The sequence below is a fragment of the Capricornis sumatraensis genome, chromosome 6, assembly GCF_032405125.1.
Source record: "Capricornis sumatraensis isolate serow.1 chromosome 6, serow.2, whole genome shotgun sequence".
In the NCBI taxonomy this organism is placed as follows: domain Eukaryota; kingdom Metazoa; phylum Chordata; class Mammalia; order Artiodactyla; family Bovidae; genus Capricornis; species Capricornis sumatraensis.
Genome location: NC_091074.1, coordinates 107,838,085 through 107,862,251, shown reverse-complemented (window position 1 = coordinate 107,862,251; position 24,167 = coordinate 107,838,085). Strand labels below are relative to the sequence as shown.

At 43.7% G+C, this 24,167-nt stretch overlaps 1 non-coding gene across 1 annotated transcript; it reads right to left on the bottom strand.

The window, feature by feature from the left end:
* Nucleotides 1-23,697: 23,697 nt before the first annotated feature.
* TRNAS-GCU (transfer RNA serine (anticodon GCU)) lies at nt 23,698-23,768 on the bottom strand. Its single transcript has one exon. It is a non-coding gene; the product is annotated as a tRNA-Ser (tRNA).
* Between the last annotated feature and the right edge of the window lie 399 nt (nt 23,769-24,167).

Here is a 24,167-nt window from a genome sequence, read left to right as displayed (position 1 = left end):
ATCACTGGCCAAAGCAATCGGCGCGCTGGTCTCATTGCATAAACACCTGGAGAGTGCTCAGAGGCCTCCTCTGAAGTCACAAAAGTCACAAACTCCTGCCTCATCTTATCCTAGTTAAAGCTGCATTATCTCAGAGACTTCCCTGGAGGTCCAGTGTTTGGGACCCGCGCTTTCACTGCCCAGGGCCATGATCCCGTCCCTGGTGGGGGCAACTAGATCCCACAAGATGGCAAAAAATAATAATAATAATAATTTTAAAATTAAAAAAAAACTGTATTACTTCAAGGACCTATCTTCAAGAAAGATCTTTCAATATGTTTCCGCTTTGACTGACGTCACCGTCAAACGATATTCTGCTGGTTAATCTTGCAAGTATGATGTGGATTAAATGGACAAGTCAATTTGGAATTTCAAACCTTCATAAGAAGATGGTGTGTTCTAATACAACTCTTTCTTTGTGAGTGGGAGACAGCCTGTATTTGCCCATTACTCTAAGGAGGGTTTTGTTTTGTTTTGTTTTTGCCTCGTACCCCTAACAGTGTCTTTCTGCTCCCTTCCTGGCAGGAAATGACACCTTCTACCCTTAGCAATTCCTGCAGCTCCATCTCCTCCCGTCCTCTTATCCATAGGCTGCATGCTTTCCCAGTCATCCAGGTCTAGCTCAAATACCCTCTCCCCCAGGAAGCCTTCCTTGCCTGCCCTTTCCTGAACTGGAGCCATGTTTCCTCCTCTAGAATGGTTGGGATACATTGCCTGTCTTGAGTCACTGGTCATGCTCATCTTATCTCCCTGTGGGAGAGAATCATGCATGATTCATCTGTGTGCCCTTAAGGGGCACATGCAGTGATAAATGGGTACAAATAATGCCTGTTGAATGGATGCAGGCCAGCGCCCTTTACATGGCTGATCACAGCTAGGACACTGTGCTCCCTAACACTCATTCTCTTATACGTTACTTTATGCCCTATCACTCTTATCCCTTTGGCAAAATAGTTTTGAAAGGGCTAGGGGAGGTGAAGTTCTTCCCCAGTGGCTCCACAGTAAAGAATCCACCTGCAATGCAGAAGACACAGGAGATGCAGGTTCAGTCCCTGAGTCTGGAAGATCCCCTGGAGGAGGGCATGGCAACCCACTTCAGTGGTCTTGCCTGGAGAATCCCCATGGACAGAGGAGCCTGGCGGGCTGCAGTCCATAGGGTCGCAAAGAGTCAGACACGACTGAAGCGACTGAACACACACTCACAGGGGAGATGAAAGAAAAAGATTTCTAGATCTGATCACAAAAATTCAGAATGCAATAAACACAATAAAAAGGCCACCAAGAAGCTGAGAAAAATATTTGCCACACATATGACAAATTCAAATAAGAAATCCCATTTTTAGCTTCAAATTGGCAAAAATAAATGTTGTGGATTTGAAGCATATTTAATGACAATTTCACCAAAAATATTTGAACAGAGAAAAGCCTAGAAAGTCAACACCATTTTAACAGTGATTAGACCAAAATTTTGTGATTATGGGTTGTTTTAAGTTTTGCTCTTTTCCTCTTGTTTATAATAATAAATAAGCATTACATATATAATCATAAGAACAAAGCAACAGATGTCACTTTTTGCTGAATTCCCTATATTATAGGATAAAACTTCATGTGTTTCAGAAAGTGGTGAGATGAAGACATTGGAGCATAAATTGGCACAACCAAAAGAGGACGGGATATATTCAGTGCATATTAACTGTATATTTGGGCTTCCGAGGTGGCGCCAGTCGTAAATAACCTGCCTGCCAGTGCAGGAGATGTAAGAGACGTGGTTTGATCCTTGGGTGGGGAAGATCCCCTGGAGGAGAGCATGGCAACCCACTCCAGCATTCTTGCCTGGAGAATCCCATGGACAGAGGAGCCTGGTGGGCTACAGTCCGTGGGGTCTCAAAGAGTTGAAAAACTTTTGCTTTCACTTCTTAATTCTGGTGATTAGAATAGAAAGTGATTAGGAAAGCAGACAAAGATGGAAATAATAACTTACATACAGAAATATTCATTGCAGAGCTTTCTAAAATGTGAAAAATTGGCAATAACTAAGTGTCCAAGGAGATCCAACCAGTCCATTCTGAAGGAGATCAGCCCTGGGATTTCTTTGGAGGGAATGATGCTGAAGCTAAAACCTTCTTTGGACACCTCATGCAAAGAGTTGACTCATTGGAAAAGACTCTGATGCTGGGAGGGATTGGGGGCAGGAGGAAAAGGGGACAACAGAGGATGAGATGGCTGGATGGCATCACTAACTCGATGGACTTGAGTCTGAGTGAACTCTGGGAGTTGGTGATGGACAGGGAGGCCTGGCGTGCTGCGATTCATGGGGTTGCAAAGAGTCGGACACGACTGAGCGACTGAACTGAACTGAACTGAAGTGTCCAATACCAAGGATATAGGTTAAGTAAATTATGTTCCTACATGGAATAGTAGGCAATCTTGAAAATGTCATTTTTAAAGAATATTTAAATAAGATAATAAATGGTTAGGATATGGAAGTTCAGTGTAAAAAATTCAAATAAAATCCAAGTAAATAGTGTAATCGCCAACGTATGTACATGTGTATGTACATACACAGGGAAAAGGGCTCAGAAGATTATACCAATGTTAACAGTGAATATCTCTGGGTTTATGATTTATGGGTGATTCTAGTTTTTTTTCATAATTACTATGTATTTTTCATCATAAGACAAACAATCATTGTTTAAAAGGTCCCCATGATTTGTAACTAGTCACAGATTGCTTTATAGTACTATATAACTTCACAAATTTACATTACTCTGACCCAGCAGTGTAGCCTTTAGAAACAGATTTCTTGTGTGTATCGTTATTCAGAAGGTCGGAAGCAACTTGAATGTCCAACACAGAGGTATAGTTAATTATAATACAGACCTGTATTATAGAGTCTTCTGCAGTCATAAACAAGAATGAGGAATCCCTTTGTTATTTTGTCATTATATTCTAATATTAATCATAGTATATATTCTATGATATTATTGTATTATTATTATTCTATACTAATACAGAATGTACTCCAAGACAGGGTGTTAAATGAAAACAGCAAGATTAGAACAAGGTATAGGTGAAACTTCCAACTGTGTAGAATGAGTATGCACTTATGTAGATAGACTTGTATGTAGTGATATCTCTAAACACTTGCTTCTATAGTCACAAAATAACTCTTGAAGTTACACAAGAAACTAGGAACACTGGATGCCTCTACTGGGGGACAGAAATGGGACAGAGATGTTTTAGAGAGATGTTCTAGACCTTTTGGCACATTTTGAGTCAGGAACTGTATTGCCTATTCAAAATTAAATAATGCAAAAAATTAGAATCAAAACAAACAGCCACAGTCTCTGTTAGAAGCTTGGACAGTGGATTCAATTTGCCTCAGTTTGAATCCCAGCTGTATTGCTTGGTGATTGTGTAAACATCAGGGAAATGTCTTAAACGGCTGTAAGCTCAGTGTCCTCAGCCACATAATGGAGGTGATAATAACTCCTGCCTGGAGGGATTGTTGTGAGGATTAATGAGATTGTTAAATGAGAGCTAAATGAGATAATCCATGTAAAGCAATTTATTTTATATGTAACATTTCATTTTTATTCTCTGACTACCCTGGGGATGGCCCATCCATGGGCCCATCAGCATACTCTCTGCCTCCCCAGAGTGGGACCAATTTCACGAGCTTGTGCACATCTAATGAGTTAATATACTGCCATTGAAACCCCTGAAACAACGTCTAGTTCACAGGGGAAGTTTAACAACTGTTTTTCACAGAAACATCCTTTCAAAGGAGATTTTCATTTCCCCCTCCCATCTCTGAATTCACAGACTCCCTTTATCTCAATTTTATTCTATCTTTCCTAGAATGTCTATGTAGATAATTTTTAAGCCTGTGAACTGAACTGATTCTTTTCTCATGCTATTCTGTTCTGGCTTTAAGGTTTAAAGTAGCTGTTCCTTTCCCTTCCTTCTTTCCTTTCTTTCTTTTTTTTTAATATTTTCTTGGCTGCACTGCGTGACATGTGGGATCTTAGTTCCCCCATCAGGGATCAAACCCACATCCCTTGCTTTGAAAGCATGAAATCGTAACCACTGGATGGCCAGGGAAGTCTCCCTCTTCAAAAATTTTAGTCCTGCTTGTTTCAAAGTTTCTACTATCTTTAGTTCCTGGCGTGCAAAATCTTGCGCTAGTTGCAGCTGCTGACTGCTTGTGGCTTATTTCCTCACACGCATCATGAAAGCCCATCCTCATGGGATTTCTGTGAGCAAACTGAACCCTTCATTATGGAAGTGTCCCTATTCCAGGGCTTCATGGAACCTGAGGTCTCCAGAGTTTTAGCAGTTCAAGACAAGTTTTCACTTGCCCACTTGGAATCCACTTGGAATCCTCATACTGTACACGTGATGGGAACCCATACCCCAACCCTACCTTGGCTCATGAGGCAGCCTTGATGGTATCTCTCTTTTTCAAAGCAGGCAACTCATCTTCGCCTCCCTGTGAGCACAGAGCCAGTGGCTGTCCTCTCCTCACAGGCAGATATGAAATCTCCAGCCCCAGCCACCAGCTTTCATATCCTATTAGCCTTGCAAAGTGAAAGTGTTTGCTGCTCAGCCAGGTCTGACTCTTTGCGCTCCCAAGGACTGACACTCACCAGACTCCTCTGTTCATGGGATTCTCCAGGCAAGAATCCTGGAGCAGGTTTGCCATGCCCTTCTCCAGGGGATCTTCCCCACCCAGGGATTGAACTCAGGTCTCCCACATAGTGGACAGACTCTGCAACCTGAGCCACCAGAGAAGCCATCCTATTAGCCTTGGGCTGTATCTTATCTCATCTACTTCTGCTTTACTGACTATGCCAAAGCCTTTGATTGTGTGGATCACAACAAACTGTGGAAATTTCTCAAAGAGATGGGAATACCAGACCACCTGACCTCCTTCCTGAGAAACCTGTATGCAGGTCAAGAAGCAACAGTTAGAACTGGGCATAGAACAACAGACTGGTTCCAAATAGGGAAAGGAGTATGTCAAGGTTGTATACTGTCATCCTGCTTATTTAACTTACATGCAGAATATATCATGTGAAATGCTGGGCTGGATGAAACACAAGCTGGAACCAAGATTGCCAAGAGAAATATCAATAACCTCAGATATGCAGATGACACCACCCTTGTGGCAGAAAGTGAAGAAGAACTAAGGAGCCTCTTGGTGAAAGTGAAAGAGGAGAGTGAAAAAATTGGCTTAAAGCTCAACATTCAGAAGACAAAGATCATGACATCCTGTCCCATCACTTCATGGCAAATAGATGGAGAAACAATGGAAACAGTGACAGACTTTATTTTGGGGGGGTTCCAAAATCACTGCAAGTGGTGACTGTAGCCATTTGCTTGCTCCTTGGAAGAAAAGTTATGACCAACCTAGAATAGCATATTAAAAAGCAGAGACACTACTTTGCCAACAAAAGTCCATCTAGTCAAAGCTATGGTTTTTCCAGTAGTCATATATGGATACGAAAGTTGGACTATAAAGAAATCTGAGTGCTGGAGAATTGATGCTTTTGAACTGTGATGTTGGAGAAGATTCCTTGAGAGTCTCTCAAGGAGTCTTGACTACAAGGAGATCCAGTCAATCCTAAAGGAAATCGATCCTGAATATTCACTGGGAGGACTGATGCTGAAGCTGAAACTCCAATACTCTGGCCATCTGATGCAAAGAAATGACTCATTGGAAAAGACCCTGATGCTGGGAAAGATTGAAGGTGGGAGGAGCAGGGGACAACAGAGGATGAGATGGTTGTATGGCATCACCAACTCGATGGATGTGAGTTTGAGCAAGCTTCAGGAGTTGATGATGGACAGGGAAGCCTGGCGTACTATAATCCATAGGGTCGCAAAGAGTCGGACATGACTGAACGACTGAACTGAACTATCTTATCACGGCTTTCCCGGGTGGCTCAGTGGTAGAGTCCACCTGTCACTATTAGAGACACAGGAGACATGAGTCTGATCCTTGGGTTGGGAAGATCCCCTGGAGGAGGAACTGACTACCCACTCCAATATTCTTGCCAGAAGAATCCCATGGCCAGAGGAGCCTAGCAGGCTACAAACAGTTCATTGGATCACAAAGAGCAGTACATGACTGAGCTCTCCCTTAGCCTGGTTGCAGCACGCTTCCTTCGTGGAGGGGGAAATATCCATGATTCCAGGACTGTGCTGATATCTGAAGAGAGAAATGGGGCCTAAAAGCTTCATGATAAGGCTGAAAGAAAGAAACAGAAAGCTTTTGGCCTAAGTAACTTCTTGGAAATCAATTTTCCAAAGCAAAAGACAGAAGGGTGTGGAAAACCTCAAATACCTCTTTATTGGAAAGAGATTTGGAGGTAACATCCCCAAACGTTAACTGAGCTGGTTTTAATGTTACAAAAATGCATAAGCGGTCTTTCTACTCTTCTGTGTGTTCTGTCTTTTCTATTCCTTACCTTGGAGAAAAGAAACCATAATTTTTTAAGTGGTTTTGTTTTTTCATAATGATCATGTTATGAGGTATAGAAATTTTGAATCATTATGCTGTCCACCTAGAACTAACGCAGTATTGTAGGTTAATATACTCCAATAAAAAAAAGAAGAACATGTAATCACAGCTTTCTAATAGGTTCTGCAGTGCACAATGCTTATGTTGTCATAATGATACAAACATTAATTATTGATATAATTAAAAGTAAGATAAAGTTTAAGGGAGGGGACAACGAAGGAGAGGTGGAGGCATTAAACTTTCATCCATTGTAACATTTATCAGTTGAAAAATTGCTTTTGTTTTCTTCATTTATTGTATCTATAAGAAATGACAGGTGTTAATGAAACCTCTTGTGGTGACACCGTTGCACAACATATGTAAATCAAACCATTAAGCTGTATCCCTTAAGTGTATACAGTGATGAATATCAACTATTTCTCAATAAACTGGGAGAAAATTCAGTGATTTTCCAATCAGCCGCAGGAGGTTGCTAAGGTGACAGCGTCAGACCACTTCCTCCTGTCAGAGTGAGCGCTCAGTTGTGTCTGACTCTTTGGGACCCCATGGACTGTAGCCTGCCAGGCTCCTCTCTCCGTGGAAATTTCCAGGCAAGAATACTGGAGTAGGTGGCCGTTTCCTCCTCCAGAGACTCTTCCCAGGGATCTTACCTGTGTCTCCGGCGTCTCTTGCGTTGGCAGGTGGATTCTTTACCACTAAGCCACCTGGGAAGCCCCAGTCAGTCAGTCAGTTCAGTTGCTCAGTCGTGTCCGACTTTGCAACCCCATGAGTCACAGCACGCCAGGCCTCCCTGTCCATCACCAACTCCCAGAGTTCACTCAAACTCACTCATCATCAAGTCGGTGATACCATCCAGCCATCTCATCCTCTGTCGTCCCCTTCTCCTCCTGCCCCCAATCCCTCCCAGCATCAGAGTCTTTTCCAATGAGTCAACTCTTCGCATGAGGTGGCCAAAGTACTGGAGTTTCAGCTTCAGCATCATTCCTTCCAATGAACACCCAGGACTGATCTCCTTTAGAATAGACTGGTTGGATCTCCTTGCAGTCCAAGGGACTCTCAAGAGTCTTCTCCAACACCACAGTTCAAAAGCATCAATTCTTCGGTGCTCAGCTTTCTTCACAGTCCAACTCTCACATCCATACATGACTACTGGAAAAACCATAGCTTTTACTAGATGGACCTTTGTTGGCGAAGTAATGTCTCTGCTTTTGAATATGCTGTCTAGGTTGGTCATAACTTTCCTTCCAAGGAGTAAGCGTCTTTTAATTTCATGGCTGCAGTCACCATCTGCAGTGATATTGGAGCCCAAAAAAATAAAGTCTGACACTGTTTCCGCTGTTTCCCCATCTATTTCCCATGAAGTGATGGGACCAGATTGCACTCATCTCACACGCTAGTAAAGTAATGCTCAAAATTCTCCAAGCCAGGCTTCAGCAGTATGTGAACCATGAACTTCCAGATGTTCAAGCTGGTTTTAGAAACGGCAGAGGAACTGGAGATCAAATTGCCAACATCTGCTGGATCATCGAAAAAGCAAGAGAGTTCCAGAAAAACATCTACTTCTGCTTGATTGACTATGCCAAAGCCTTTGACTGTGTGGACCATAATAAACTGTGGAAAATTCTCAAAGAGATGGGAATACCAGACCATCTGACCTGCCTCTTGAGAAGGTCAGGAAGGAACAGTTAGAACTGGACATGGAACAACAGACTGGTTCCAAATAAGAAAGGGAGTACATCAGGCTGCATACTGTCACCCTGCTTATTTAACTTATATGCAGAGTACATCATGAGAAACGCTGGGCTGGAAGAAGCACAAGCTGAAATCAAGATTGCCAGGAGAAATATCAATAACCTCAGATATGCAGATGACACCACCCTTATGGCAGAAAGTGAAGAGGAACTAAAAAGCCTCTTGAAAGTGAAAGAGGAGAGTGAAAACGTTGGCTTAAAGCTCAACAATCAGAAAACGAAGATCATGGCATCTGGTCCTATCACTTCATGGGAAATAGATGGGAAGCCCCAGTTGGTGGCAAATCAGGGAGGAGCTGAATGAGACCTGTGCTTGGAGGTGGAGGAACTGGGTTGGAATCTCAGCTCTGTCATATATCCAATGGACCATCCTCGGAAGTAAAACTTATCTGAGTCTCCTTTTCTTTCCAAGTGGAGATCTGTTCATTGAGTCATTCATTCCACGACTGCTTATTAAACATGTGCTTTGTGCTCAGCGCTGATGCAGGGACCAGGGTGACCATAAAGAACAAGATGGACTCACCTTGGAAGCTCATGTTCTAAGGCAGCACCGTCTCATAGAACTTTCTAGAATGATGGAACTGTTCTCCATCTCTACTGTCCAGTATGGTAGCCACTAGACCCACAAGGCTACTGAGCAATGAAATGTGGGCAATGTGACTGAGGGACAGAATTTTACATTTTTATTTAAGTGTAATTAAATGTAAGGGGCCTCGGGAGGCTAGCAGTTACCAAATTGGACAGTGTCATAAAAAGCAGATAATGCCTCTTGTCCTGTCTTCTACAGTTTGGGGGTGGGGAGGGGTCAACACAAAGAATGCAACTGTGGGCATCCCCAGATGTGAGGATGTATCACGCCTCCCTGAGGCAGAGCAGGAAGAGGCTCAGATGTTGGGACTTTTGAGACCCAGATGCTGTTATTCAGGGCACAGGCGATGGAAGGAAACACTCGGAGGGCTGGTCACATGGTCTGGGAGAACCTCCCCCACGGGCAAGCTGAGGAGTCCCCATGGAGTACAACACGTACTGAGGGAACAAAAGGTAACTAAACCTGTCCCAGGGACACCTGACTGCTTGCTGCTTCCTTCTCTCTCCTGCTCTTGGCCCCTGGGTCCCTGCTTTCTTCCTGTGGTCGAATATCTGGAGCTCAACTTCCTTTGAAAACAGGCTGGGCTAATCCATGTGACTTCATTCCACACATACCCACTCTCCCCTCTGCCTCCCTCAACCCTTCGTTCCAAATCCAGCTGATTATCTCCTTAGCCCAGAGCACAGGGCTAACAGCCCTGCCTCCTTGCTTAACACAGTGTTCTGATTCTTGTCCTTTCCTTTCACCTGGGTTTTTAGGGGTTGCATTTGTACTGATATCACCTTCTTATCCTTACTCACAATGCCTACCCATCCCCCCACTAACCCTGCTGAAAGGGAGGCCCTAAAGCCCTGAGCTTTCCCCACCCCCTATGCCAATGACCACAGCTGATCGAACTGGAGGTGGGTCCCTGACACAAAGTCAGCCAGTCTCTTGGTTTGTTGGCAGCCTATGAGGTGGCTTGACTTGAAAAGCTGAGCTGGGCCAATCAAATGCTCTCTTGAAGGAACTGACACAGTTCCCAGAAGAAATACCCAGAGAATGAGGGGATTAGCAGTGGAAGACGAAGTTGAGAAGTTTTGAGATGGCATTAGGACCACCAGTGGTCAGGAAAGCCTGACTTCTCCGGAAGCCGTCATGCAGAGAAGATGCAGGGAAGTGATGAAAGAGACAAAAACGGCTGTCCTGATGACTCTAGGTCCAGCCCTCGTGACTGAAGACAGCTGAGAACTGGACTAGGCAGTAACTGGTCATGCATCATTAACTGGGTTTCCTGGTAATGGTCTCTGAGAAGGAGGATTGTAAGCAGAAAGGTGACTGGGGGATGCTTTTGAGAGAGACACTGGTAAGAAGATGAAGGAAGAAGGACTGGATTGGGGAAGAGAGGTGAAACACAGGTGCAGCTGTCTTGAGTGATCCTTTGGAGAGTTCTGGAGCCATGATGAGCTTCGGAATTGTCCCAGAATTGAGGCAAAGGGGCTGGGCTTTTTACCATGCATTAGCTGCTCAGTGGTCATGGACCATCCCCAAGAGGGAGCAGAACCTGGAGGCAGGCAGTTCTGTGTAGCTGAAGAAAGTTCCCACTGAGGTGTGTGGCTGGGAGCCATCGATAGCCACACTTGCCAGTATCTGGGGATATGGGTACCAGGGCAAGAAGAGGGGATCTGGTTGGAGTAGCACAGTACCTTTGTGACACATCTCAACACACACACACACACACACACACACACACACTGTACATTGTCCCTTAAGGGCAGAGATGTGTCCTGTGGTGTTTCTTACTTCAAGCCTAGCACCTAGCACAGGGTACTATTAGAGTTTGATTCAACAGGTATACGTTGAGCACCTACATTGCGCCAAGCATCATGCTAGGCATACTATTTGGACTATCTCACAGAACCCTCAAAGTAGTTTGTAAAATATAAATCTTTATAAAGCACAAATTTTTAGCACCATTTTACAGAAGTAGGAATTGAATCTCAGAAAACAACTTGCCCAATCAGCCAACAACAAGTAAGGGAAAGACACCATGTCTGGCCAAGATTGGGTAGGCTAATCGCCTACCCAATACCCATTCTCTTCTATTTCCTTACTGATGGGACCCTGATTTTGGGGGGAGCTGACTTACACACAGCTAAAAGACTACATTTCCCAGCTCTCCTTGTGCTTAAAGGGTGGCCAGTGAGACATAAATAGAAATCATTAGATGAGACTTCCAGGAAGTTCTTGGAGAGGAGGCGTTGACTCAACTTGAAGACTCACCTTCTTCCCTTACCACTTTTTCCCTCCTCCCTGGAAGTGGACATGATGTCAAAAGTTGCAGCAACCATCTTGGTTTGAAGATGGAAATCACATTATCGAGTTGGCAGAGCAGAAAGATAAAGGAAACCTGAGACATCACAATTTCCCCATCAGTCTTAGAAGGCCCATTTTCATCTGTTTAAGACCCTTGTTAGTTTAGACTCTATGGTTTCTTACAGATATATTAAATTAGATTAAATTCATTATTAAATTAAATTAAATTCATTATTCTGCTATCTTATAGATACAACCCAATATTGCGTTTGGATTCCTTGGCCCATGAAGTCACATGCTGAAAATATACTTTCACCACAGTTGGAAATTCTAATTGACAAATTAGGAGATTTTTGAAAAAGTACTAGAATGCTTAGTTCCCACGCTAACATATGACATACTTCAGATTGAATTAAAAATAGTAACACCCTGCTTTTATTTAGCTCCTGTGGAATGTGCATCATCTAGTTTGGTCTTTGTGATTTGGTCCCTGTATGAAATAGACAAGGAAGTGGTGCTTTTGCAATTTAAAGAAACAAAAATTCAGAGAATCATCAAGTCTTGGGTCAATAAAGGATCTTAAATCGTCTGATCATGTCAATCTTGTACTCAGTGTCTTTGAGTTTTCTTCTTCCCTGCAGAACAGAATCCAAATTTCTTAGATGATATTTAATGCCTTAAAAAATGATCCTAGCCTATTTCTTCTACTCTGTCCTCTCCCAACATGAATCGGTATCAGATAGTATTGCTCCCAGCTAAAGGAGAAGAAAATGGGGTTGACAGTCAAAACTTAGCCTGGGTTCCTTCCAAAAATGGAGACTGAGACAAGAACTTGAGTCAGATAGTCTATTTGGGAGTTGATCCCAGAAGACTGAGGTACAAAAGAAAATGAAATAGGGAAAGAAGAAAAGCCGATTTAAAGAGTATGTTATTATGCTGGTCCCCGTTGGGGTCACTGGGCCTCACTTCTCCCAAGGGTGCCTGAGGAGCACACAGAATTCTTGAAATTGTCTGCTGGAGAAGTATTTCTCCAATGACTTCCACCCCCCACTACTTGATGGTTGCCCCAGAAGACTTTAACTCCCTCACCCTTCTGGGCTGCACACACGTGAATGCCAACCATCCCACACAGCAGCACTGGAGAAAGCTTGGGGACACAAAAATCAGTGGAATAAAAAAAAAATGGAACAAAATAGAGATTTCAGAAATAGACTCTTTCTAACATAGTCAAAAGATTTTGATAAAGATGCCAAGATATTTAAAATTGGGGAAAGATAGGCTTTACAACAACGGTACTAAAACAGCTGGATATCAACATGGGGGAAAAAAAAATGGAACCTGACCCATATATCAAACCATGCCAAAACAGTAACTCAAGAGAATTCATAGCCCTGGGAATTCCCTGGTGGTTCAGTGGTTAGGACTCAGCGCGTTCACTGTCATGGCCCAGGTTCAATCCCTGGCTGGGAAACTAAGATTCCATAAGCTGTGTGGCATGACCGGAAAAAAAAAAAAAAAAATCAAGAATCTATTAGCAAGGGAGAAGAACAGAGACTGTGTATTGGGTAGTCACCTTACAGTGTCTGTCACTTCACCCTAAACTCTACCCATAAAAAATAATCTTTTTTCCCAATGTATTCCAAGATTTTCTATATATCCAGTTCTTAGCTCGTAGCATCTGCTGCCTGGAGTGATCTTGCACTTTGTCTTTACCTAATTCCTTCTTAGTATTTAAAACTCAGGACAGTTTTACCACAAATACATATATATTTAAAAGCTCGGGGCAGATATCATCTCCTTTTGAATGCTCATCCTCCCTTCTTCCCTCTCTTCTTACTGTGAATTAAATGGTCCTCATTAGGAATACCTGAACTCCCCCAAAACACACCTCCTGGATTGTTTGTCACTACTGGGTTGTCTATGAAACTAAAAACCAAGTCACTTCCTTTTTATTTTCTCACCAAGTCAAGAGACGTGGTACCAAGTCAAGAGACGTGTCTCAGTGCTTTTGCAATTCCTGATTCTAATCCCTGCTGGATGTTCAGTTTTATTTCTGCCATTTGATTCTTGAAGACACCTCAAAAATCCTTGTAATAAGTTTTCTTTTTTGTTTGTGCTAACTCAAGCTGGTTTGTTACCTGAACCCAAAGAATCTTAATTAATACTGGATCCCTTGCTTGCTGGTGTCATAGCATTTCCTAGGGAGACAGAGACAGTCAGTGCTCACCAAGTACCTGTGAACTCCCCTACATCTCCTGGCTCCCATGGAATTAACTTAGGGTGGCCACGTGACCCATCCTGACCAATGGACCATGAGCAGAAATGATGTGCTTTACTTATGGGTCAAGGCAGTTAAGAGCCAATGTTCCTCCTCATCTTCTTTACCCCACTGTAACAACAATGTGTCCCTTATGCTGTGATTATAAGAAGGAAGAGGGTCTCCGAACCTACACTGGACTTTGCATGAGCAAAAAACTAAACTTTTTTTCATGATAAGCTACTAAGATGTGGAGAGCAGGGAGGGGTGTTATGCAGGAGCTACCATTAATTACATCATTATATTCACTAAATTATAGCTATACTTCAGTGGTCTCTTTCATTAGACTGTGACCTGTTTGAGGTCAGTAGCAGGTTTTCATCTTCTGACTCCAACATCAAACCCTAGAGGGCCTGGAACATAACATTTGCCCATTAAATGTGTGTTGAATGAATTACAAGTGAATGAATCACTCCACCTGATGTTTCAAAGATTCAAATGAGTGCTTACTAGTAACCCAAGGAATCTAGAAACTTTCCAAGCTGGAAACTGAGCCTAGAGTCTTCTAACTCCAAGCCACGGGATCACTGTCATCACTGTGGATGGATCATGGGAACTAAGAATTAATTCCAATTTATGGCAGTCCAGCACACAGTCTGCCCATATGTAACTTTCTAGGACAATTATTCTGGAAAGTCATTTCTGGGAAAGGGCCCAAGAATGTACAGCTGAGGAGAAAGACTTCTTTAAACGTTGACTGTTTCTGTTGCTCTGGTCATGACACTCTGAAAACAACACAAGTCAGAAGCCTCCTAGGGGACAGAGGAGCATCTGTCCCTGCCAAAATTTGCACATTCCTGTTAAATAATTTCCCTGGAGTTAACAAAGGGCAAACTGAGCAGGGAAATTCTTAAAATCCCACAATTAGAGTCAAAAAGTCAATGCAAGTTCAGGGTAGGAAAACAGATTTTATGACAGTTTGTCTTAAGTGTCTGAATTAACCACAAACTCAGTAATAATGAAAATAAAATTTGCTTTGCTATTGCCAATGGAATGAGTCTACTGTGTGTCAAGGACTGAACTGGATTGTACACAACTTTTAAAATTTTTGTTTATTTATATATGCTGCGCTGGGGCTTCGTTGCTTTGCACAGGCTTTCTCTGCTTGCGGCGAGTGGGGGCGACTCTCCAGTGGCAGTGCATGAGCTTCTCATTGTGGCTGGCTTCTCTTGTTGCAGGGCACAGACTCTAGAGCGCGCGGGTTTCAGGAGGTGCAGCTTGTGGGCCCTAGAGCTCAGGCTCGGTAGTTGTGGCGCACCGGCTTAGTTGCCTCTCAGTATATGGAATCTTCCCAGACCAGGGACTGAACCCACATCAACCTGCACTGGCAGGAAGTTTCTTTTCTGGACTACCAGGGAAGTCCCCTGAACTGGATTTAGAAACACCATTCTTTCTTAGTCCTTACTGTCAAGTGATGAGGTATCTAAGGCACTTCCCTTGTTACAGGTGAAGAAAATGGGTTTAGACTAGTTATGAGATTTGCTGAAGGTCACAAAGCTAGTAAAGGGTTAATATAGGACTCAAATTGAGGCTTTTTGAACTCCAAAGTCCATGGTCTAGACTCTTAGATGTGATCAATGTGATTCTTTTATTTGAAAGTCTCAGAAAAGCACTGGGTTAGACAGAGGATGGTTATAGTTCACAGAATCCAAGGAAGATGAATTGACAGCCTACTGGAATGACAGGGCTGGCACACGGAGCTTCCAGATACCTGAAGGCTTCTAGCAGCCCCTCACCCTCCACCTCTCCACGCCTCTAGGGCTCCCTTCTTTTTCTCTCGATGTCTTTTTGCCACACATGGCCCATCACTCACATCCCTCAGCTCCCACCAGCAGAGAGGATCTGACTTGCCTCAGTTTCAGTTTGAAAAATGCCAGAGCAGAAAGCTAATGGGCCAGCTTGGGTCTAGAACTGATCTGTTCTGGCCGTGGAGATGGGTCATCTAAAGAACAGGGCAGCTCCTTGTTTGCTTGGAAGAGAATGAAGTGTCTGAAAAAACCAAAATGGTCAAAGGAAATAGAAAAGCGTAGCTTGAAGCATTTTAGGGGGTAGGGAGGGTTCCTGCTACCTTTAAACATCTGAAGGATGGTCAATGAGGAAGATGGAGGGAGTGATCCAGTCACTATGGGATATAAAAGTTTATAGGAGACAGACTTTAGGTACAGATTTAGCATCCACTGAAGTGGATCACAATAGACTGTGGAAAATTCTGAAAGAGATGGGAATACCAGACCACCTGACCTGCCTCTTGAGAAACCTATATGCAGGTCAGGAAGCAACAGTTAGAACTGGACATGGAACAACAGACTGGTTCCAAATAGGAAAAGGAGTACGTAAAGGCTGTATATTGTCACCCTGCTTATTTAATTTATATGCAGAGTACATCATGAGAAACGCTGGGCTGGAAGAAGCACAAGCTGGAATCAAGATTGCCAGGAGAAATATCAATAACCTCAGATATGCTGATGACACCACCCTTATGGCAGAAAGTGAAGAGGAACTAAAAAGCCTCTTGATGAAAGTGAAAGAGGAGAGTGAAAAAGTTGGCTTAAAGCTCAACATTCAGAAAATGAAGATCATGGCATCTGGTCCCATCACTTCATGGGAAATAGATGGGAAAACAGTGGAAACAGTGTCAGACTTTATTTTTGGGGGCTCCAAAATCACTGCAGATGGTGACTGCAGCCATGAAATTAAAAGACACTTACTCCTTGGAAGGAAAGTTATGACCAACCTAGATAGCATATTCAAAAGCAGAGACATTACTTTGCTAACAAAGGTCCGTCTAGTCAAGGCTATGGTTTTTCCAGTGGTCATGCATGGATGTGAGAGTTGGACTGTGAAGAAGGCTGAGCGCTGAAGAATTGATGCTTTTGAACTGTGGTGTTGGAGAAGACTCTTGAGAGTCCCTTGGACTGCAAGGAGATCCAACCAGTCCATTCTGAAGGAGATCAGCCCTGGGATTTCTTTGGAAGGAATGATGCTAAAGCTGAAACTCCAATACTTTGGCCACCTCATGTGAAGAGTTGACTCATTGGAAAAGACTTTGATGCTGGGAAGTATTGGGGGCAGGTGAAGACGGGGACGACAGAGGATGAGATGGCTGGATGGCATCACTGACTCGATGGATGTGAGTCTGAGTGAACTCTGGGAGATGGTGATGGACAGGGAGGCCTGGCGTGCTGTGATTCATGGGGTCGCAAAGAGTTGGACACAACTGAGCGACTGAACTGACTGACTGACTGATCTAATGCTTCCCATGTGCCAGCTAGTATATGCAGTTCCTTCAGATAGGTCAGCTCTTAGTCCTGACAACAACTCTGTCAGATAAGTTTCATTACTCTGCTTTACATGTGAGAAAACAGACCAAGATCAGTAAAGCAAATTGTCCAAGGGGCAGGGATTGGAATCCCAGTGTTCTGTCTCTGCTGTGTCCACATTCTGCTTTTTCATGTTCAGTTCAGTTCAGTCGCTCAGTCGTGTCCGATTCTTTGTGACCCGTACAACTCTCTAATAATCACTTCTGTCCAAAGAGAACTGAGATTTTTCTAGGAGCGAGGGGCTGCCCACGCCTGAAAGTCCCCCTGCAGGCATCAGTCACCGACCATCTTCCCAGGACTTGATAGAGATGCATTTCAAGATGGGAATCTGGTTGGACTGGAAACCTCTAAGACCTGACTCAATTTTGAATCAGTCAATGCTTCAAGCTTTTATAAATCTTTTTAAAAGGCTCTCCTCCGTACGCCCCTCCAGTTGCTCTGTGGTCTGCTCTGAGCCTCATAATGCTAACCTGAATGCATTGTAACGTGGCTCCTGGTGCTCCGGCTTCCAGTGGGTTCTGTCTGGTAGGGAACTCCAGCAGGAGGTCAAGGAAGGGAGTAAGTGGCTCTGTGAGGTCACTCTGGAGGGCTGTTGCCTCAACTAAACGTTACTGCTCCTCTAACCTGGCTTGCTCTGCACAACTCTGACTCCTTCTCAGTTCTGTTAACTCCTTCCTTGCCTCTTCTCTTTGGCCTATGGATAGCAACAGCTCTGTCTTTTCTATACCCAAGGTCCTACAGCATTTCTTGAGGTTCCCCTGCACCCTTAAGCCTTTGTAATTAATCCCCTTGGACCTTCTTCAAACTGCTTGAAGTGTGCCCTCTGTTTCCTATTGAGACTATGACTGATTAAATAACTTTTTCCAGATTATAGACTCTATGTGATAATTACATTTTTTAAACATGCTCTGTGTGGGCCTTTCAAGTATAGACTAAAGAAGAAAATAAAAACCATTTATAATGCCACTCCTAAAGAGAGCTACCATTTGGGGCCATTTGTTCCCAGCAGTTTTCTGAGCACATGTTATGGGGTTTCTTTTAAGTTTTTTTTTTTTTAATTTTGGTAAAATATAAAAATATAAAACATAACCATTTTCATCATTTTTAAGTATACAATTCAGTAACATTTTAAATACATTCACAATATTCTGTAACCATCATCACTATTTCCAGAACTTTTAAAAAAAGAGTTTATTTACTTTAGAGCAATTTCAACTTCACAGAATAATTGAGAGGAAGATACACAGATTTCCCACATACTCTCTGTCCCCACACATGCATAGCCTCCTCCATTATTAACATTCCCCACCAGAGTGGTACCTTTCTTACAACCGAGGAACCAGCGTTGACACATCGTAATCACCCAAAGTACACAGTTTACATGAGGGTTCACTCATTTTTTTAATAAATGCTTTGTTGTTTTGTTTTAAAATATTTATTTATTTGGCTGTGCTGGGTCCTAGCTGTGGCATGCAGGATTTTCGATCTTCGTTGTGGCACGCAAAGTCTTTAGTTGCAGCATGTGGAATCTAGTTCCTTGACTGTGGATCAAACCCATGCCCCCTGCACTGGGAGTATGAAGTCTTAACCACTGAAGGCCAAGGAAGTGCCTAGGGTTCACCCTTGTCATGTAGTATATCCTACAGATTCAGACAAATGTATAATGGCATGTCACCACCTTTATAATAACATATGGAGAAATTTCTCTGCCCTACAAATCATCTGTGCTCTGCCTATTCATCCTTCCCTGCCCTATATATGTTTCTTAAGCTTGTATCATGAGTATTTCCTTGTGTTATTAAAAGCTACACATATATATTCACACACATCATATTTCCAAGTTACTATTATATCTACTACTGCGAGCAGGAATCCCTCAGAAGAAATGAAGTAGCCATCATGGTCAACAAAAGAGTCCGAAATGCAGTACTTGGATGCAATCTCAAAAACAACAGAATGATCTCTGTTCGTCTCCAAGGCAAACCATTCAATATCACAGTAATCCAAGTCTATGCCCCAACCAGTAATGCTGAAGAAGCTAAAGTTGAACGGTTCTATGAAGACCTACAAGACCTGTTAGAACTAACACCAAAAAAAGATGTCCTTTTCATTACAGGGGACTGGAATGCAAAAGTAGGAAGTCAAGAAACACCTGGAGTAACAGGCAAATTTGGCCTTGGAATGCAGAATGAAGCAGGGCAAAGACTAATAGAATTTTGCCAAGAAAATGCACTGGTGATAGCAAACACCCTCTTCCAACAACACAAGAGAAGACTCTACACATGGACATTATCAGATGGTCAACATCGAAATCAAATTGATTATATTCTCTGCAGCCAAAGATGGAGAAGCTCTATACAGTCAACAAAAACAAGACCAGGAGCTGACTGTGGCTCAGATCATGAATTCCTTATTACCAAATTCAGACTGAAATTGAAGAAAGCAGGGAAAACCGCTAGACCATTCAGGTATGACCTAAATCAAATATCTTATGATTATACAGTGGAAGTGAGAAATAGATTTAAGGGACTAGATCTGATAGATAGAGTGCCTGATGAACTATGGAATGAGGTTCGTGACATTGTACAGGAGACAGGGATCAAGACCATCCCCATGGAAAAGAAATGCAAAAAAGCAAAATGGCTGTCTGGGGAGGCCTTACAAAAAGCTGTGAAAAGAAGAGAAGTGAAAAGCCAAGGAGAAAAGGAAAGATACAAGCATCTGAATGCAGAGTTCCAAAGAATAGCAAGAAGAGATAAGAAAGCCTTCCTCAGTGATCAGTGCAAAGAAATAGAGGAAAACAACAGAATGGGAAAGACTAGAGATCTCTTCAAGAAAATTAGAGATACCAAGGGAACATGTCATGCAAAGATGGGCTCGATAAAGGACAGAAATGGTATGGACCTAACAGAAGCAGAAGATATTAAGAAAAGATGACAAGAATACACAGAAGTACTATACAAAAAAGATCTTCATGACCTGGATAATCATGATGGTGTGATCACTCATCTAGAGCCAGACATCCTGGAATGTGAAGTCAAGTGGGCCTTAGAAAGCATCATTACGAACAAAGCTAGTGGAGGTGATGGAATTCCAGTGGAGCTATTTCAAATCCTGAAAGATGATGCTGTGAAAGTGCTGCACTCAATATGCCAGAAAATTTGGAAAACTCAGCAGTGTCCACAGGACTGGAAAAGATCAGTTTTCATTCCAATCCCAAAGAAAGGCAACACCAAAGAATGCTCAAACTACCGCACAATTGCACTCATCTCACATGCTAGTAAAGTAATGCTCAAAATTCTCCAAGCCAGGCTTCAGCAATATGTGAACTGTGAACTTCCTGATGTTCAAGCTGGTTTTAAAAAAGGCAGAGGAACCAGAGATCAAATTGCCAACATCAGCTGGATCATGGAAAAAGCAAGAGAGTTCCAGAAAAACATCTGTTTCTGCTTTATCTCCTATGCCAAAGCCTTTGACTGTGTGGATCACAATAAACTGTGGAAAATTCTGAAAGAAATGGGAATACCAGACCACCTGACCTGCCTCTTGAGAAATCTGTGTGCAGGCCAGGAAGCAACAGTTAGAACTGGACATGGAATAACAGTCTGGTTCCAAATAGGAAAAGGCTGTATATTGTCACCCAGCTTATTTAACTTACATGCAGAGTACATCATGAGAAACGCTGGGCTGGAAGAAGCACAAGCTGGAATCAAGATTGCCGGGAGAGATAGCAATAACCTCAGATATGCAGATGACACCACCCTTCTGGCAGAAAGTGAAGAGGAACTAAAAAGCCTCTTGATGAAAGTGAAAGAGGAGAGTGAAAACGTTGGCTTAAAGCTCAACATTCAGAAAATGAAGATCATGGCATCTGGTCCCATCACTTCATGGGAAATAGATGGGAAAACAGTGGAAACAGTGTCAGACTTTATTTTTTTGGGCTCCAAAATCACTGCAGATGGTGACTGCAGCCATGAAATTAAAAGACGCTTACTCCTTGGAAGGAAAGTTATGACCAACCTAGATAGCATATTCAAAAGCAGAGACATTACTTTGCCTGCTAAGGTCCATCTAGACAAGGCTATGGTTTTTTCTGTGGTCATGTATGAATGTGAGAGTTGGACTGTGAAGAAGGCTGAGCGCTGAAGAATTGATGCTTTTGAACTGTGGTGTTGGAGAAGACTCTTGAGAGTCCCTTGGACTGCAAGGAGATCCAACCAGTCCATTCTGAAGGAGATCAGCCTTGGGATTTCTTTGGAAGGAATGATGCTAAAGCTGAAACTCCAGTACTTTGGCCACCTCATGTGAAGAGTTGACTCATTGGAAAAGACTTTGATGCTGGGAGGGATTGGGGGCAGGAGAAGACGGGGACGACAGAGGATGAGATGGCTGGATGGCATCACTGACTCAATGGATGTGAGTCTGAGTGAACTCTGGGAGATGGTGATGGACAGGGAGGCCTGGCGTGCTGTGATTCATGGGGTCGCAAAGAGTTGGACACGACTGAGCGACTGAACTGAACTGAACTTATGCTACGATGTAGTGTGATGGGTTTTCCACTTTCCAATTTAGGTTATTCATATTTGTTGATATATAAATGTCACTGCTAGGATTATCCTAATTCATAAGTCTTAGGCCAAATATCTAATTATGTCCTTAGGTCCTTCAAAATGTTGACACTCAAGTAACACCCAATACATTGTACACACTAGAGGGAGCTTGAGACTTCTCAGAAACAATGGTGTTGTGTGTGTGTGTGTGTGTGTGTGTGTGTGTGTGTGTGTGTGCGTGCCCTGGTGAAGAATGAAAGTAACCTGCCAAGACTGGCCAAAACATTAAAGGCATTTGAGGGCTTCCCCTCACCACTGGGAAAGCTATGCCTGATCTCATGGTGAAACAATGTGAGCATTTTCTTCTCAGGCCTCATTCCATCGTGGTCATGAGCAGAGCTCAGTATTTTGACTGATGACAAGTGTGGTCATGAATCTTTAGGTCTGTGGATGACCAGTGGGTGAGTGCAAAGGCTATGCTGAGTCTGTGAAGAAAGGCACCGTGAGCAGGCTCTGTGAGGAGGCCCCACCCAGCCCCAGGGAACATCAGCACCCAGGGAGCTCCCTGAGTTGCAGGCCAGACCTCACCATGGAACCCGCTGGACAGGTTCTCTGCCGCTGTCACGGTGGTGACTGCCCTTAACCAGGGCCCAGGGTCACCAGCAAATGTGCGGGTGGCAGGCAGTGTGACGAGACCTCCTGGACTGACTCGGAAGAGGTGGGGGCAGGGACCTAGCACTCCAGCCCTCGCGCCTCCTCCAGAACCCACTCCCACCTTTCTGGATGGTTCTTATAGCAGAAGATTCTGACACAGGGACAGACTGCCAGAGCCCCTGCAATCAAGAGTGGCTGGGCAAATGCAGCTGAGAAAAGAGGGAAAAGAGACTGGGGCTGTGGGCAACTTCAGTGTCAACTCTACAACTCCCAGGGGTTAAGATGGCACCGTCTGTTGCCCTTGAACCAAGGATCTTGCCTTTTCTCCTCCGCCCCCACCTCCTCCCACCCCCCACCTAACAATCCCCAACCCCCTCCCCTGCCCCAGCTCCCTCTTCTCGGGGGGTTGGCCACTCCTGCCTCACCATACTTGCTCATTTGTGCAGAAGATAAACTAAGACCCTCTTTCCTTGAGACTATAAACACAGGAAGAATTTTGACTGTACGCCAGAGTGCTCACAAGACCTGGGAAGGATTTTCATAGTGGGCAGAAGTGGTAAGCTTTGGGGAAGGTGGATCTAGTCAGGTTCAAGGACCTGTGCTTTCACATGCTAAAAGCAACACAGGTGAAGGTAGAACTTTCTCCTAAATCCTTGGTTCTTCCATCTTAACTACATAAAATCACCTAGAAAGTTTTACAAAATTGCCACTCCCAGAACAAGCTCATCAAAATCTCTGAGGATGGGACCCATCCATCGGTGGTTCTGAAGCTCCCAGGTGACTCCAATGTGTAGCCAAGGTTGAGAGGCAGCAGCCTTAAAAGGGCAATGAAAGAAGGCCAAGGCTTTAATGAATTGATGAACATATAAATTTCATGGCCATATTTCCAGTCTATACTTAGGTGTTTTATTTCTTTAAATCTTGCTTTATAATGCATCCTGGCCTTCACTGACAAAGCCAACTAGAGATCTGTAAACAAGTTACAATTTTAATAGATAAATTTAATGAGGAAAAAAATACCATGCCTGCTCAGTGAGTTACCCACATATGAAGAAAGCTTCATTCACTGGCACACCCAGGTCACCTTCTTTCACTGAGCAGGCAGATGGCTTGGGAGAATGGAGGAAAGGTCATCGAAGCAAAAACGCAAAGCTAGCAGGTTGAGAAGCTGGGGGAACATCAGATAAGCACCCAAGGAAGGATTCTGTATTTTAGGTGCAGTGGAAGAGGCTTCTGAGGCCATGGGGTGGGGGCACAGGGTCGGGAGCTTACCAGGGTAGCATACCTTCATTCAGGACCTCTTTAGACTAGACTTTGGTTAGCCCAACAGGCAGCAAAGCCAACATTCATCAAATCTTAGAGCCTCAAAATTCAGCCCCCTGTTTTCTGTACCCTCTTCTCTCTTCAACCCCAGCCCCCAGTCCCCTTTGGTCTTTCAAGGAATAGCATAGGATCCAGAAAGAGCAGGATCTTGAGGTCAAAACAACATGAGTTCCCATCCTAGCTCCATCACTTATTAGCTATGTGTTGCTGTCCTCTAAATTGTGTCCGACTCTTTTGCAGCCCTATGGACTGTAGCCCGCCAGGCTCCCCTGCCCATGGGATTTCCCAGGTAAGAATACTAGAGTGGATTGCCATTTCCTTCTCCAGGGGATCTTCCCAACCTAGGGATCAAACCTAAGCCTCCTGCTTAGCAGGCAGATTCTTTACCACTGAGCCACCTGGGAAGCCCAATGAATATTCAGTTCAGTTCAGTCACTCAGTCGTGTCCAATTCTTTGCGACCCCATGAATTGCAGCACGCCAGGCCTCCCTGTCCATCACCATCTCCCAGAGTTCACTCAGACTCACGTCCATCGAGTCAGTGATGCCATCCAGCCATCTCATCCTCTGTCATCCCCTTCTTCTCCTGCCCCCACTCCCTCCCAGCATCAAAGTCTTTTCCAATGAGTCAACTCTTTGCATGAGGTGGCCAAAGTACTGGAGTTTCAGCTTTAGCATCATTCCTTCCAAAGAACACCCAGGGCTGATCTCCTTCAGAATAGACTGGTTGGATCTCCTTGCAGTCCAAGGGACTCTCAAGAGTCTTCTCCAACACCACAGTTCACTGAGCACAGCCCAGTGCTC